At 38.7% G+C, this 15,642-nt stretch overlaps 1 long non-coding RNA gene across 1 annotated transcript in view; it reads left to right on the forward strand.

Annotated features, from left to right (window-relative positions):
• The first annotated feature begins 386 nt into the window (after positions 1-386).
• LOC121496699 overlaps positions 387-15,642 on the forward strand; it is a 64,377-nt gene continuing 49,121 nt past the window's right edge. Inside the window, exon 1 of the long non-coding RNA XR_005989314.1 lies at positions 387-480. This is a non-coding gene — a long non-coding RNA (uncharacterized LOC121496699). The remainder of the gene's footprint in view (positions 481-15,642) is intronic.

Below are 15,642 nucleotides of genomic sequence, written 5' to 3' on the forward strand. Positions count from 1 at the left end.
TAGCCTTTGAATCCTCTAAAACAACAGCTTTATTTTAATCACTTTTGTATTTTCTCCCCTCAATAGACATCTGTAGAACTAATATGTGTAGAGTTACTCTTCTCATCTAAAAGATGATTGTTTGCAGCTTTATTTACAAATAAAACCTTATTCCTTATGCTTTGATTAGAAATGTTTGTGTAAGAATGTGCTGAACTTGACATATTGTTTTGAAATGCAAGCTTTGTGAAATTCAATTTATGAAATCCAAACACAATTTCAGCCTATTAGGGGCTTGTAACCAAGAAATAACTTGCTAGTTAAATAAACCATTAGCTTTGGAAATCAAAGCATAAACAGATGAATTTTCTATGTGTGCTTTCCTGCTGTGGCTATTAGCCCAGGAATTAGCCAGGAAATTATGCACTATGCTGAATGAATTGATGGAACTTCAAGTGGAAGAAACTCCTGAGGCCAGTGGAGCGCTCTGTCATTGAAAGGGTATGAGGTGTAACTAAGCTGCTTTGCATGGTGAAAGCTGGCTGCTGGTGCTAACTCTTTCCTCTTCTGCATCGTCTAATTGATTTTCCTTTGAGTGTTATACCAAAGGATTGGGGGGCAGTGTCAGTGCTCTGCTTTGGATATAGGTAATAATATTTTTGTGGGTTTTTTTTGGGGGGGGTAGAGAATTTAAAAAATCACAATAACACTAACTAAAAGTTGGCCAGCATTTTCTTATCACCATGTACTGGCAATTCTAATCAATGTCAGTGATAAAATGCTCCTCCTGATGATTCTTTTGTTGGCCTACATTCTAAGTAATTATTGCAATTGCTATTGAGTTTTAATAATACATATGTAAGCTTAAAATTGGCTCATTTTTATTACTTTCCTTTTAACAAACATTGCATTCCATATGGAAGTTAATTTGTAGAACTCTCAGTTGTGCAGTTGGCCTCTGCCCCATGTGGACTGAGTATACCTGTTTATTTCCAGAATGAATATATAATGAATCATTCAAATATATTCCCTGTACATAGTCGGTGGTAGTACATAGTTTTGTGTTTGAATAGTGGATAAGAAATAAACAATAATAGTACTGTGATTGCGAAGATGAAGAAATATAACTTGAGCCACTTTAATTCTATCATTCTTTGTGACCCCTTTGAATTTTTGTGGTTCAAATTTAAAACAGTAAAAAAGATTGAGATATGAGAGATTCAATAATTTTTATTTGGTGAGTCCAAATTTTAATCCATACGTGAAATGTATTTATTTCATTGCATTAGGATTATGGAAAATAGCTTTGTTACATAGGGGAAAAGGATGTTAAAACACAATCTGCTTTCGGTGGCAAGTATACCATGTTTGCCACTCTCTCCCTAACCACCCTCGCCTTCTTCTTTTCCTGGTATTGTGATAGGCCCTGCACACACATGAACTGACCTTTCCTTGGGGCCTTCATTACTCAGAGGGGGTGGGCCCGGCCAAGGAGCCTGGTTGAATAACTGACCTTGGGGGTTACTCAAGACTGTCTATACTACCATTCTACATTCCCATCCTAAGTCTATTCTCTCATTATTTCCCAACTTTACATCTCTGTTTTATATATTTGGGCTGGTCCCTTCTGTTTTTCTCCTATGTGCCATGTTCATGCTCTTATATCCCCTTGCCCATACTCTCTGTCTTCCTGGAATATCCTTTCACCTCCTTGTCCCTTACTCAAATCACAAATCCTCCATGAAGCTCTTTTTGACTCTTTTGTCCTCCTGAAATATTTCTCAGTTCTCCAAACTCCTATAGTGTTTGTGGTGTTTAGATTTCTCTTGTTTTTGCTGGTTGACAGGGATTTAAATTTTTTTAAATTAAATGTATACGGTACAAAAGTTACTGTTCTGGCCATTTTGAAGTGTACATTAACTACACTGAATGATTTTTAAGTATCATTGTGACATTAAGTGTTTAGATTTTTGTGCAACTATTATCAGTATCCTTTTACAGAACACTTTTAATCTTGCAGCACTGTGATCTGTACCTATTGAATAATAATTCCCCATTTCCCTTTGCCCCTAGCACATGAAAAGCATTTTATTTCTGTAACTATGAACTACTCTTACATTCTCCATTAAAATGGAATCATACAATATTTGTCTTTTTTTATTGGCTTATCTCACTTAGTGTAATGTCCTCAAGTTTAATCTATGCTGCATATAACATGTGACAGGATTTTCTTTCTTATTAAGACCAAATATTCCATTGTATGTATACACCACAATTTGTTGAGTATATACTTGGGTTGCTTCCACCTTTTGGCAACTGTGAATGGTGTTGCTATGAACATAGATGTGCAAATCTCTTTAAGAATCTGTTTAAAAAAAAAGAAAAAGACTTTGTTTTCAATTATTTTGAATATGTGTGTGTATATATGTATATATGTGTGTATATATATATATATATATATATAGTAGCCGCCTTAATGGATATTAGGGTGCATCTCATTGTGGAAGATTTACATTTTTTAAATAATTGGTGACACTGGGCATCATTTCATGTGGTTATTGGCCATTTGTATATGTCATATGTCTTTGGAGGAATATCTATTCAACTTTTGTTCATCTTTTACTTGGTTATCTGATTTTGTTGTTGAGGTGTAGAAATTGTGTGTACATTCTGGATACTAACCCCTTATCAGATATATGATATACAGTTATTTTCTCCCATTCTGTAGGTTGCCTTTACTATGTTTATAGCATTCTTTGATGCACATCTTTTAATTTTGATGTAATCCACTTTTTTATTTGTCATATTAAATAAATATGTCTTTCAGTGTCATATTCAAGAAATTCTTGCCAGATCCAATGTCATGAAGCTTTTCTCTTATTTTCTTTTCTAAGAGTTTTATAGTTTTAGCTCTTATTCTTTGGTCCATTCTGAGTTATATTTTGTATGTGATATGAGGCAAGGGTCTAACTTCATTCTTTCGCAGGTGGAGATCCAGTTTTTCCAGCATCATGTATTGAAAAGACCACCCTTTACCCATTGAATGGTGTTGGCAACTGCTTTGGGTATCATTTGACCATATATATAAGGGCTTACTTTTGGGTTCTCTTTTCTATTCTGTTAGTTTATATATGTGTCTTTATGCCAGTACCACACTGTTTTTATTACTGTAGCCTCACAGTAAATTTTAAAAACAGGAACTGAGAGACCTCCATCTCTGTTCTTTTTCAAGATTATTTTGCCTACTTGGGGTGTCTTAAGACTCTATATGAATTTTGGCATGAATTTTTCTATTTTGGAATGAATTTTTCTCTTTCTATAAAAAAGATCATTAGGATTTTGACAGGGATTATACTGAATTTATAGATCACTTTGGGGAGTATTAACATCTTAACAATGTTAAGCATTTCAGCCAATGAATATAGAATATCTTTCCACCTGTTGGTATCTTCTTAATTCTTTCAGCAATGTTTTATAGTTTTCAGTGTGCAAGTCTTTTGCTTCCTTTGTAAAATGTATCCTTAAGCATATTATTCTCTTTAATGCTGTAGTTAATGAAATTGTTTTTCTTAATTTCCTTTGGGGATTATTCATTGTTAGTGTAAAAAATATAAAACTGATTTTTTGTTTAATTTTTGTTATCCTACAGATTTGCTGAATTTATTGATTAATTCTGGGTTTCTGTTGTTGTTGCTGCTTTGTTTGTTTTATTTTTGTCTTTTGTGTGTGGAATATTTAGGATTTTCTATATGTCTCTGTTCATATCTGTGAACAGAGATAATTTTACTTTTTACTTTCCAATTTGGATGCATTTTGTTTCATTTTCTTGCTTAATTTATTTGTCTTGCTTGAACTTCTACTACTATGTTGAATGCAAGTAGTGTAAGTGGGCATCCTTGTCTTGTTTCTTATCTTAGAGGAAAAGCTTTCAGTCTTTTGCCATAGAGTATGATGTTAGCTGCAGGGATAGTTGGTTTTTAGCAGAGAGATCTTCAAAGGCCCACATTTATATGATTGACATTTATTGAACACCTTCTAAATTCCCCAGCGTAGATAGGCCTTTTTCGTATGTTGCTCATTTAGACTTTACAAAAACTTTATGAGGGAGTTTTCCCAACTTAGTAAATATGGAAATCAGAATTCATAGAAATCAAGTAACTAGCCGAGTTTACGAAATTAGTAAGTGACAGATCTGGGATTTGAATTCCATTTTTTCTCACTTAAAAGTCCACATTCCTTTCATTTTATCAAGTTGCTCCTTAAAAGAGGGACCAGGTCTCTCTAACTTATATTTCATTTTCGCTTCTATAGTATCAAGCACAGCTGGGCCCATCCAAATGCTCAGTATCTTGTGGATGGATCCATTGCCAACATAAAAATCCATTTTTAAATGCCCTGAGAACTTTTCTTGTCCTTGTTGAAAAGTGAAGCTGGATTTCTCAGGCAGTTGAATACACTTTTAGCTTGCCAAATGCAATACTTGAAGTGGGCTACAGTCTGTCACTGGACCACTAAGCCTGACTTCCAAAGTCATTCATTCTGCAGTCTACATTGCTGCTCTGTCTGTCCCAGCAACTGTGGTCTCTTACTTTGGGATCTTACTCTTACTTTACTGCCTGATTCATAGCAGCAGCAGAGTCTCTGATATGTTTTCTTCTTATTTGTGCCTAGGATCACCCCAGCCCCAATACCAGTGGCACATTACCCTAGAGGAACAAGGGAACCTGCTGAAAACCCATACCTTTCTAAGACACCTTTCTTCTTGGCCATAGTGGAGAAAAACAACCTGTGGCATCCAAATTTATTACATTGTCAAAAGCAAAAGCTAAAAGCAATTCTTCAGGCTAGATTCCAGTTCTCAGAATTGACTTCTTCCAAGTGTTCATAGCTTTGGCCAGAGATGGTGTAGAAAAGAGACAACCCCACTCTGGAAAACTGTGTGGAGGTTCCTCAAAGAGTTAAAAATACAACTGCCCTATGACCCAGCAATTGCACTGCTGGGGATTTACCCCAAAGATACATATGCAGTGAAACACCAGAACACCTGCACCCCAAAGTTTATAGCAGCAATGTCCACAATAGCCAAACTGTGGAAGGAGCCTTGGTGTCCATCGAATGATGAATGGATAAAGAAGATGTGGTTTATGTATATAATGGAATATTACTCAGCCATTAGAAATGACAAATACCCACCATTTGCTTCAACATGGATGGAGCTGGAGGGTATTATGCTGAGTGAAATAAGTCAATGGGAGAAGGACAAACATTATATGGTCTCATTCATTTGGGGAATATAAAAAATAGTGAAAGGTAATAAAGGGGAAAGGAGAGAAAATGAGTGAAAATATCAGCGAGGGTGACAAAACATGGGAGACACCTAACTGTGGGAAAAGAACAAGGGGTAGTGGAAAGGGAGGTGGGGAGTGTTGTGGTGACTGGGTGATGGGTACTGAGGGGGGCACTTGGCAGGATGAGCACTGGGTGTTATGCTATATGTTGGCAAATTGAACGCCAATAAAATTAAAAAAAAATTTTTTTTTAAGAGACAACCCTGCCTTTGGGACATCCCCCTAGGTTTTATACTTTGCAAAGGGGCAGAGTAAGGCCACAAAGGGAAAAACAAACAAAACATGACTCTCACCCATTAGGTAACCACATATCCACATTTTCTGGGACATCTTGATTGCAAACAATTTTGTTCATGTGTCATAAGACAGAATGGCTATCACGTGTTGGACTATTTGTTTTGATTTTTGGTTCAGGAAAGATGGTCACCATAAATAGAAAAAAATAAATAAAAAAGTCAAAAGTGCTTTAGGACTGCATCTCTTATTACAATCTTCTGGGTAATACATCCTGGGCATATGCCGGCAAGTTTGTTGTATGTGTGTGTGTGTATTCTATGACTGTATTTCCAGATGTTGTTTAAAATTTAAGTCCATAAGGAATAATAATTTTTAACCTCCACCAGATTCCACTAAATCCACATATACATTGAGTTGGATTGTTTGGGCAACTCTTAGTTCACCTAAGGGATTCGGGATGAGCACATGGTCTAGAGATAGAAATTCCTATGAGAATCCCTGCTTGCATATGGAACAGGAGAAAGGGAGGGAGCGGGACATGCTCTCACCTCCATCTGGAAAAAGCCAAACTCTCTCTGAGAGTCCAGAGAGATGGCGTCAGCCTTGAGAGTCTAGTTCTGACACTTTAGAGCTGATCTTCCTATTCTGGCTTGTTCCTTTTGCTTCCTGTCTGTGGAGGGAACAGGACTCTGAGGGATCCTGGCATTGGAGAGTATGTAACCATGGATATGTCAAGCAAGATGGAAAACCTTAGGCTTTATGGTGCAGAGGAAAGACCCAGAACTTCAGTTATTGCAGTCTGGCCTTAGCCACTTAATATTTGTGTGACCTTGACCAAGTTACTTAATTTTCTGATACTCAGGATTCTCATTTGCAAAATGGAAATTAGTTTTTCTCAGAGTCCTTGTGATAATTAGGAAGAACATATGTAAAGTGGTTGGCACATTGTGCAAGCTCAAGTAATGGCAGCTATTACTGTTATTAGCGCTGATCTTTTTTTTTTCTCAAGATTTTATTTATTTATTCACGACACACACACACACACACACACACACACACACACACACACACACAGAGGCAGAGACACAGGCAGAGAAAGAAGCAGGCTCCATGCAGGGAGCCTGACGTGGGACTCAATACTGGGACTCCAGGATCAGGCTCTGGGCCAAAGGCAGGCCCCAAACCACTGAGCCACCCAAGGATCCCCAGAGCTGATCTTTCAACAATCTTGTGTAGATGAAAATACTGGAGCCCAGAGAAGTGAGATAACTTATCAATGTCATGTATCTAGTTGATGAGAGACCTGGGACTGGTACCTAGTGATTGTTTCTCTAAGTCACTTCATCTCCTAAGATTTTCAGCATTGGGAGATATTAGAACTAAAATACACTCTTGATACTCTTGAGAATGATGTAATCTAATGAAGGATAGATATATGAGAAAAAAAAAAACCCACAAGGGTATTTAAATAAGAAATGGAGAAATAAGTACTTACACATGTATTTGCTCAAAAACATAGATGGGGAGGAAGTCCATGCAGTTAGCCAGACAATTGAAGAGCAGGGCAAAAATGTATTTGACTCCTGATTATAGGTAAATGTAGTAGCTTATTTTTCTGTTTCAATTTTCCTGGAATATACAAAGCCTCTGCTAGCCCCCTTTCTAAATAAAGTACTCTCCCAGTGGACTCTCAAGACATGCTATGAGAAATGTAACTGGGTTCCCTGGACACACTCTGTTTGTACCTACCATAGGAAGGACCTGACTCTCTTGTCTTCTAAGTTACTGGGACTGCCCCACAAATGGTAAGTAAGCAGAAACAGGGTAAACATTGTATTTGTCACTGTATACTCCATAGTACAATGCCTGGCATGTTGTAGTTGCTTAATAAATATCACTTAAACATACTATATGTAGATTGGACTCTTATACCTCTGGTACACAGGACTCGTTTGCTGCACCAAGAGACGTCAGCACACAAAATGTTTGTCCATCGTTTGGTTTATATTTATGTGAGATATAAAAAGCTCTCATCAGAGGATGGTCATACTGAAAAGCCCTTCTCTCCAGCCTGGGTAGTCTCCTCAGAACTGCTGGAAACAACTTTATTTTTACATTTCCTTAGCTTACATTTTCTTAGTTTCAAAGACCTCCTCCAAGACTCATCAGCCAATTTGACTTTACAGGACCCAGATGAAGACCAGCCTTCCCCAAGGACCTGCTCTGTCTACCCAGGCACTCTTGTCGCCCTTTCCTGACCAATTTGTACCTTTAGCATACAGCTACGTGAATGCTCTATGCTTATACGTGTATCTCGAAGTGTGCTTGCACTCATCCATGTGCATTCTCTCCACAATGAGGCCGATTAGCTCCTCGAGAGGAGGGACTATTACCTTCCTCCCTGTGGATTCCCCTCAGGCCCTCATGCTTGCATAGGTGCTCCACAAATAATCATTTCAAGAGTCTTCTAGTTCTTGGAGGATATGGCAACTAACATCTTAAACTAACCATGCTGTATGTGACCTTATTTCCCTTTATTTTTTTCCTTCAAGGAAGCTTGGAGCCAATGTACAATCTGTCTCTAGCAACTGCAGTCTTCGCTTTGAACAACAGTGCCCCTGTGTCCTTTTTATTCTTCTACATTATTTTCCTTTCACATATTTCTCTCTCTTCCTCTTTTTCTCTCTCATGTATAGGCTTCTGTAAAGAAGTTATAAATGACTAAATATGAAATGTAAAGTGATTCATTTCAACGTGCCAAAGGTTGAAGATGACCTACCCACCTTATGTTGGTCATTTTGCACTGAAATAAGGAAAATGAGGCTATAATCAAAAGGGCTATACCTAGAACAGTGCAAGTTCAGGTAACATGGTGGTTGAATTGGACCTCTTGGCATCTTTTCAGTTTCCCACAAAATGTAACTGTCTTCTGCATGTAGAACTGAAGTTACTGGTGCTTAGCGTCTAAAAGAGATCAGAACTGAAGTTTGGGCTTGTTTTTCTCCATTTCCTGAGTCAGCCTTTTAACCCCTTGAGAGCTGCCCCCAGGCTCAGGGCTTAAGGCCACCCACAAAGCTGCTTAAACCTACTTTCCCTGATTCCACACACTGGAGAGAAAAACAAACAAAGAAACAAACAAAAAACCCCCAAAACTCTTAAGTAGAAGAAATGAACCACAAGATTTGGTTTTTCAATTCTCTCCCAGTCTCAGGAGCCCAAGCAGAGGAGAAAGCAAAGATGTATTTGAAAAAAAGCAAAAAGAAAATGCAAAAGGAAGAGTGATTTCAGGGCAATACAATCCCAAAACATCAGAACCACCATTCTTATTTTACAGATGAGTAAAATTGAGGCTCGGGGTGGGGGAGGAAGTGACTGATCCAATCTCATTGGTCATCAAGGCCACTAATCATCTCTTTGGAAGACTGAGGAACCTGCCTGTAGCTCTATAACTTCTCTGTCTCCAGCAGGCCTGACTTAATGTCACAACTGGGCAAGGACTGTCAGGACATGGACCTCCCCCAAAACCAGAGGTGTTTTGTAAAGCAAACTTTCTATATAGCCATATGTGTTGAGCAACACTAGCTCATTTCTTAATGTCTGGCTAAAAAGCCTAGTTTCTCTGTAACCTAAAGCCCAAAATGCTATTCCTCTTTCCCTAACTTCTGCTCTCCCCTCTTTCTTCCCCAACCTCAAGACTTCCTTTCATGCATTTCTAATGTAACAGGACTTTGAGCCCTTATTTACCTTCTTAATTCCCACCCAGAGGGCCAGCGGCCTAAACATTTTCTCCCAAAGATATATAAAAAGAGTGATAATAACAATAAGGTGGCAATGCCAAGCCTTGCAGATAAGTATCAGTATTTTCTAGGGCACAATTATTTTCACTTGCCCAAATTGCTTCTGATTTTGAAATTAAATGTTTCCTCCTTTTTAAAAATCTGTCATCTCTCCTATTAATGGAGATGCATGATTAGTTCAATAATACAGTATGGCACTCACACTTGTGCAAGCCCCACACCTGCCTACATAGATTGGTCTGTAAGTGGAAGCCTATATGGGAAAGAACAAGGTTGGACATGAGTGTGGTGGAAAGAAAAGTGGAGAGTAGAAGAGGGAGAGGAGCCTCAATTTCTCTTCTGAGGAAGTTGATTAGATGATGTAAGAGAGGAAAAATTCTTTCTTGGGGAGAGAAGCTGCACAGTGAGTTTGAGAGCCAGAGAGCCCCAGTTTCCCTTGGGCATTGCCCGGTGAGAGGTAGAAGAGTTTGTGTTGTTATGATCAACTAAGAAAAAGATCAGGGAAGTGCTGGCAGTAGCAGAGGAATTATCAAGGGATAGTACTGGAACTGTTTTGTTCTTAGGCACAAATGTAATTATCTCTCTTTTTTTTTTAAAAAAAGATTTTATTTATTTATTCATGAGACACACACAGAGAGAGAGAGAGAAAGAGAGAGAGAGAGAGAGGCAGAGACACAGACAAAGGGAGAAGCAGACTCCACGCAGGGAGCCTGATGTGCGACTCGATCCCGGGACTCCAGGATCACGCCCCAGGCTGAAGACAGGCGCTAAACCGCTGAGCCACCCAGGGATCCCCTAATTATCTCTCTAATAGCAACCTTGATAAGCTAGTCTAGATACGAAGATACTGTGCAAGGTCTGTTTATCAGGTGGGTTGAAGAACTTCAGGATACATAGGTGAGTTTGTTTATATGCACACACACACACATATAAACACACACATATACCCCACTGACACACATTGGCACAAGAAAACACATAGTCACATTCAGTCACTCAAACATAAAGACACCCATTCATAGATATAAATGCACACATATACAACTGTACATATGGATGCATGTGCCTACATGCAATCATGCTGACACATGGCCATTTGTACCAGTCTTATACACAAATGTGCACAAATACACACAAATTGGAATAAAACCGAATATGTGCCTATGATGTGACGGCCATGAGAATCACTAGAAATCACACTGAGCTAAAGATGAGGCTCTAAGTAACATGAGAGCAGTGGCCAAGTCTCCTGGTCCTCAGAGCACCCAAGTGCTGGGCACATAGTGGGAACACAATAAGGTCCCACTGACTCATGGACTCTATGGCTTACCTTACTGATTTCTGCCATGGTTTGATTATGACAGCCATCGGAAAAGTGTCTCCCCTCCAAACCTTTGGTGTGAATAACTTAGAGTATCTTAGAGCTTGTTGTTGGCTGAGATTATGCGTCTATGGAGCCCACTCACTTACACCCTGACTCTCCATTCCCAGAACCCCTCTTATAGTTAAGTGGAGAATTTCATTCCTTTTCAAAAGCAAAAGATCACCAGGGCTCTCTATGGCACACCTGATGGAGAGTCCTTGTCTCCTTCATAGCAGGAAGGAAGCATAAAATGTCAAAATAAGAGCCAGGCAATGGTTACTGACATACCTGTGGCTTATTAACAACGTGTAGATCATCGTTATCATTAAAGGTGACGTTTAAAAAGCATGGACATTCTATGCCTGTTTGTTTGGTCAAGGTGAAGCAAAGTAGAACAGCATATTTTCTCCCTGAGTCACTGGAGAAAGGTAACACCTGCACCCCATGTCTTAGGAGTTAGCATCTCCACTTAAGCAGCAAGAGGTCTCAGTCCTAGATGAAGGAGCCTGGAAACAGTTCCCTTTCCCCGTGGAGTTCTTGATTACAATGAACTCTATCTTCATTTCCTGTGCACTTGTTATTGATTCCGGCATATATACTACTTAGTATTTGAACAGGAGGGAGAAGAAATTGGGATGCTAATTTTGAACTTTTTATTCTATCCTTTTCACCTCCACAAACTTTCTTTGCTTTATTTTATCCCCTCCCTATTTGTTTTCCATTCTCTTTTTTTCCTCTTTTCCTGCATCCCAAACAGCAGTGGGATGGCTAGAGAGCTGCCACCTTTCCAACCACACCGTGAAGTCTTGGAGGTCCAAGGACAATGGCCTCCCTTTGCATTGATCCCTCTATTTAGCATGAACCACTTTTTAGCCCATCCTCTCAAGAGTGGGGGTGAGATTGTGGCATCAGGGAGTCTAAGCTTTTAGTTCCAGGGGTGGCTGTACTGATAGTTTTAAGGGAATTAATTTCTCGGTCCTCGACTTCCATAGTCTCCTGGTACCAATTTAGGTTCTTTTTGCTCACTGCCCAGTTCATAAAAACCGTTTCCTACTTTATAAAACCAATGCACTCATCCTTTCCAAACTTTGGTCTGGGACACCATTCTAGGGTGTGAATGCCTCCAGGAAGATATACTCCCTTTAATAAGGGAAACTCAGGGGACAGCTTCCTCTTCTTCCTGATTTTATACATTTTCCTATTAGGGTTGAAGCATAGTGATCGAAATGGATGTGTAGGCCCCTTTGGGGAAGGCATAGACAATGGGAATGATGACAGTTCTGTTTAATGGCCTCACCTCTCCCAAGCCCTGACTTTTGTCAAAGAGTGCTTTGCTGTTGTGGGAGAAAATGGTGAGAGCGAAGTAATGAGAGAATTGGTAAGAAATATTGAATGCTAAAAATGTCTCCTTTTTCACAAATTTAATCACAAGCAATTATGTTCAGCTATTCTCAATACTCATACTTGGGAAGTGTCATTATCTGGAAAGAAAAGCTCCTTGGAACAGCTGAAACAGTAAGGTTAGTGACATAGATTCTATTAAATGTAATGGGAATGTTTTCAAGGGTTACCAAATGATAAATCCTGTGGAAAAAGCTTTACCTACCTCGTTTTTAATTCAGTGTGTGTTATTCAGTAAGCTAGTTAAGACTTATTTTATCAAATTGTATCATGAAATATTTATTCCACTTAGTGCTCAGTTTATTTTTTTTCTTATGAAATTCTTAATATTTTCTAACTGGTTAATAAAAAATATATATATATCCTAGCTGCAACACCAACTTGTTGTTATAGGTATATACCTTTCTCTTTAACTAAGTATACGGGGAAAATCTTTATCATGGTGTCTCATAAAATTAATGGCATTATTTTTGAAGTTATATACATAATTCTTATTTAATGACTTTCAAAAACTGAAAGGCAAATTCAATCATACATGCACACACATTTACCAAAGGACTACCAGGAGTTTTGTACTTCTTGCTTCATAAGTCACATATTCTTTTTTTTTTTCTACAAATCACACCGCATTATTTCAAATTAAGTAGTGAGAAACAACATATAGACTTACTATCATTCTATAAATTATTGAAATATGGATGTCTGGGTGGTTCAGTCAGTCAAATATAGACTCTTGATTTTGGCTCAGTTCATTTATGATCTCAAGGTCATGAGATTGAGCCCCCACCCTATGGGCTCCACTCTGGGCAAGCAGCCTGTTTAACACTCTCTTTCTTTCTCCTTCTGTTCCTTCCCAGCCCTGCCCCACCATCCACTCACACATGCACATGCACGCATGCACGTGCTCTCTTTCAAAATCAATTAATAGAAATAGACTGTATTAGCTTATCAGTTTAATCTTGATTCAACTGTTTTTAGTAAGCTATTTAAAAAACTCCATAATATATTACTCAGTGATTTTTAATAATATTTCCAAAATGTGTATTAATCTATTTGTTTGAATTGAAAAATGAAACCATACATTTTATGACAGAAAGCAAGTGTGATTAGGCTGATGGTTTGACAGTGATGACTGGTACTTCTAGTTAGGTTACATAGCAGACGTTTCTCCAGATGCTGAGTAGGCTAAATCTAAACTTAAAGAATATGATAAGATAAAAGCAGTTTATGGAAAGATATTGTATTGTCAGAGATGTATTGAAATTAGAAATATTTTTTAATTTTCCCAACTCTGTAAGTTTGGCATACTAAAGAATATGTCTGTATGTGGGGAAAAAAGTAATGAGAATAATCAATAGTCATTTAATAAATCTGGCAGTCTTTTGGTGATTATTCTCAGATATTGAAAAAGTGAATGGTTTTACTAAATTAAAAAATAAACAAGTAAATAAAAAGAATTACACACATAAACTCTTTTTCAGTTTAGGTAGTTTCCAGTTTTTGCTTTTAGCAAAAGTGAAGAAGACACTAATCACTGTCAGTAGTAGAGTCAGACACAAATGTGTCAGTAAACAGATCACAAAAAATAATTAAAAATAGATCACAAGTGATTTTTAGCCTACAGGAAAAATTTTTAAAAAAGAAGAACATTCAACCTTGCTATAGCAATTTCGCCTCTTTCAAGTGAATAGATCTTAGTGCTAACATTTGTGAAAATGTAAGACACAAATAGAAAATGTAAAAATGTGAGTAGAAATCTTTCATGTGGCATATGAACGATAATGTTTGAGCATGACCGGCCTGAAAGACCCCTCCCAGCTCTGACAACTTCTGTCACTCCGCATCTGCATGCCTTTTCCACCTCTTGGGCTTCCCTTCTCCCATCAGGGAAACCCCAGGCTGCCAGAGGCCTCGCTTGCCTCACTGCCACTGCTCACCTCGTTGCCTGCCTCAGCATGAACTGAGCTCCATTATGCCCTGACCCATCCTGTTCATCCGACACTCTTCTCTCAGCACGGCCTCTTCACATTGTTTTCTAGTGATTTTTATGTCAAAGAAACAAGGCTGTGTAACTTGTCAGACCTTCCACCTTCATTACAAAGATTAAGAGGGAGCCTCTGACACTGCTCCCTCTTACCCCCAAACAGGGTAGGCCACCTTTGTCTGTCTTGAGCCCACCCAGTTGATCTCATGATTCCTGCTTATGTAGGAATTACATGCCATCACCTCAAAAAGCCCGATGCCACTTCTCACTATATGCCCTTCAACCGTTTCTTTCCCCATCTCCCACCCTGCCCCCTTACTCATGAACACTGTCTGCTGGAACTCACGGTCCCCCGACAGCAAAACATTCTGTTTCCTAAGCCTTTTATCTATATTCTCCCTTCACTTTCTTGTCCTGAGTACAATGTGACCCCCTCCAGAGGACAGTCTTTTCTGGAACTCTCTGAGCGGTGGTTGTTTATTCACCTTCATCTCTTGAACAGTTGAGCATGAGATGAGTTACAAGTACCTCCTCCTCCTCATTGTCACTTCTAATCTGTTCTCCTTGTCTTTCTTTTTGGTATGTGGGGTCCAATCTTCTGTCTTCAGAGTTCACCAGCCTCTGTTCTTCCTTTTTGCAGTTAACTTCCAAGCCCAGGGTATGACGCCTTTCAATGACTGTAGCTCCTGGCTCACTGTATTTCTCTCCAAATCTGTCCCTGCCTCGATGCTGCTGATTTCCGTGTACACATATACAACTCTTGACCTTGACTTCCTTTCTTCTGATAAATGTGTCCTCCATTGTATTTTACCAGTTGATCTCATGACCATACCCTGCCCTATTCTTCTTAATGCAGCCTAGTTTCTGAGCTCACCTTTTATTTTTCCAGCTCATTCCCTTGAGTACTCTGACTTCAGCAAATTCTTGATACTACTCAATATACTTGGCTTAAAGTAAATTATTATAATCTTTATAACCATCTCTGTATGTACTCTCAACTTCCTTGCCTCTTATTTTAATACTCCTTTAGGAGAATGAAGACCATAAATACATTCTTCACTACCTCTATACCTAAAGCCATGCAGCCAACTTGAAATAAAGAAAAACTTAAAAGCATGCTGATACTCTTATTTTCAATTGGTAGCCACAAACCACTAGTTAAACCACAATTCTCCCTGGCATTCATACTACATTTCACATATTTGTCTCTCTCTGGAAATCATTGACACCTGTTCCTTCATCAGTATTCTCAGATGACAACACTGCTTCCCACTTCATTGATAAAACTGAAGCAATCAGAGGGGAATGTCTATACACTTCCAACACCATATCTATACACCTACCATCTACACCTACAAACTCTGAGCTTCTGAGTGTTTTTTATTAAGATTTTATTTATTTATTCATAAGAGATGAGAGAGAGAGAGAGGCAGAGAGAGAAGCAGGCTCCATCCTGGGAGCCTGACGTGGGACTCGATTCTGGGTCTCCATGATCATGTCCTGGGCTGAAGGTGGTGCTAAACCGTTGAGCCA

The sequence above is a fragment of the Vulpes lagopus genome, chromosome 8 (assembly GCF_018345385.1).
Source record: "Vulpes lagopus strain Blue_001 chromosome 8, ASM1834538v1, whole genome shotgun sequence".
Lineage (NCBI taxonomy): Eukaryota > Metazoa > Chordata > Mammalia > Carnivora > Canidae > Vulpes > Vulpes lagopus.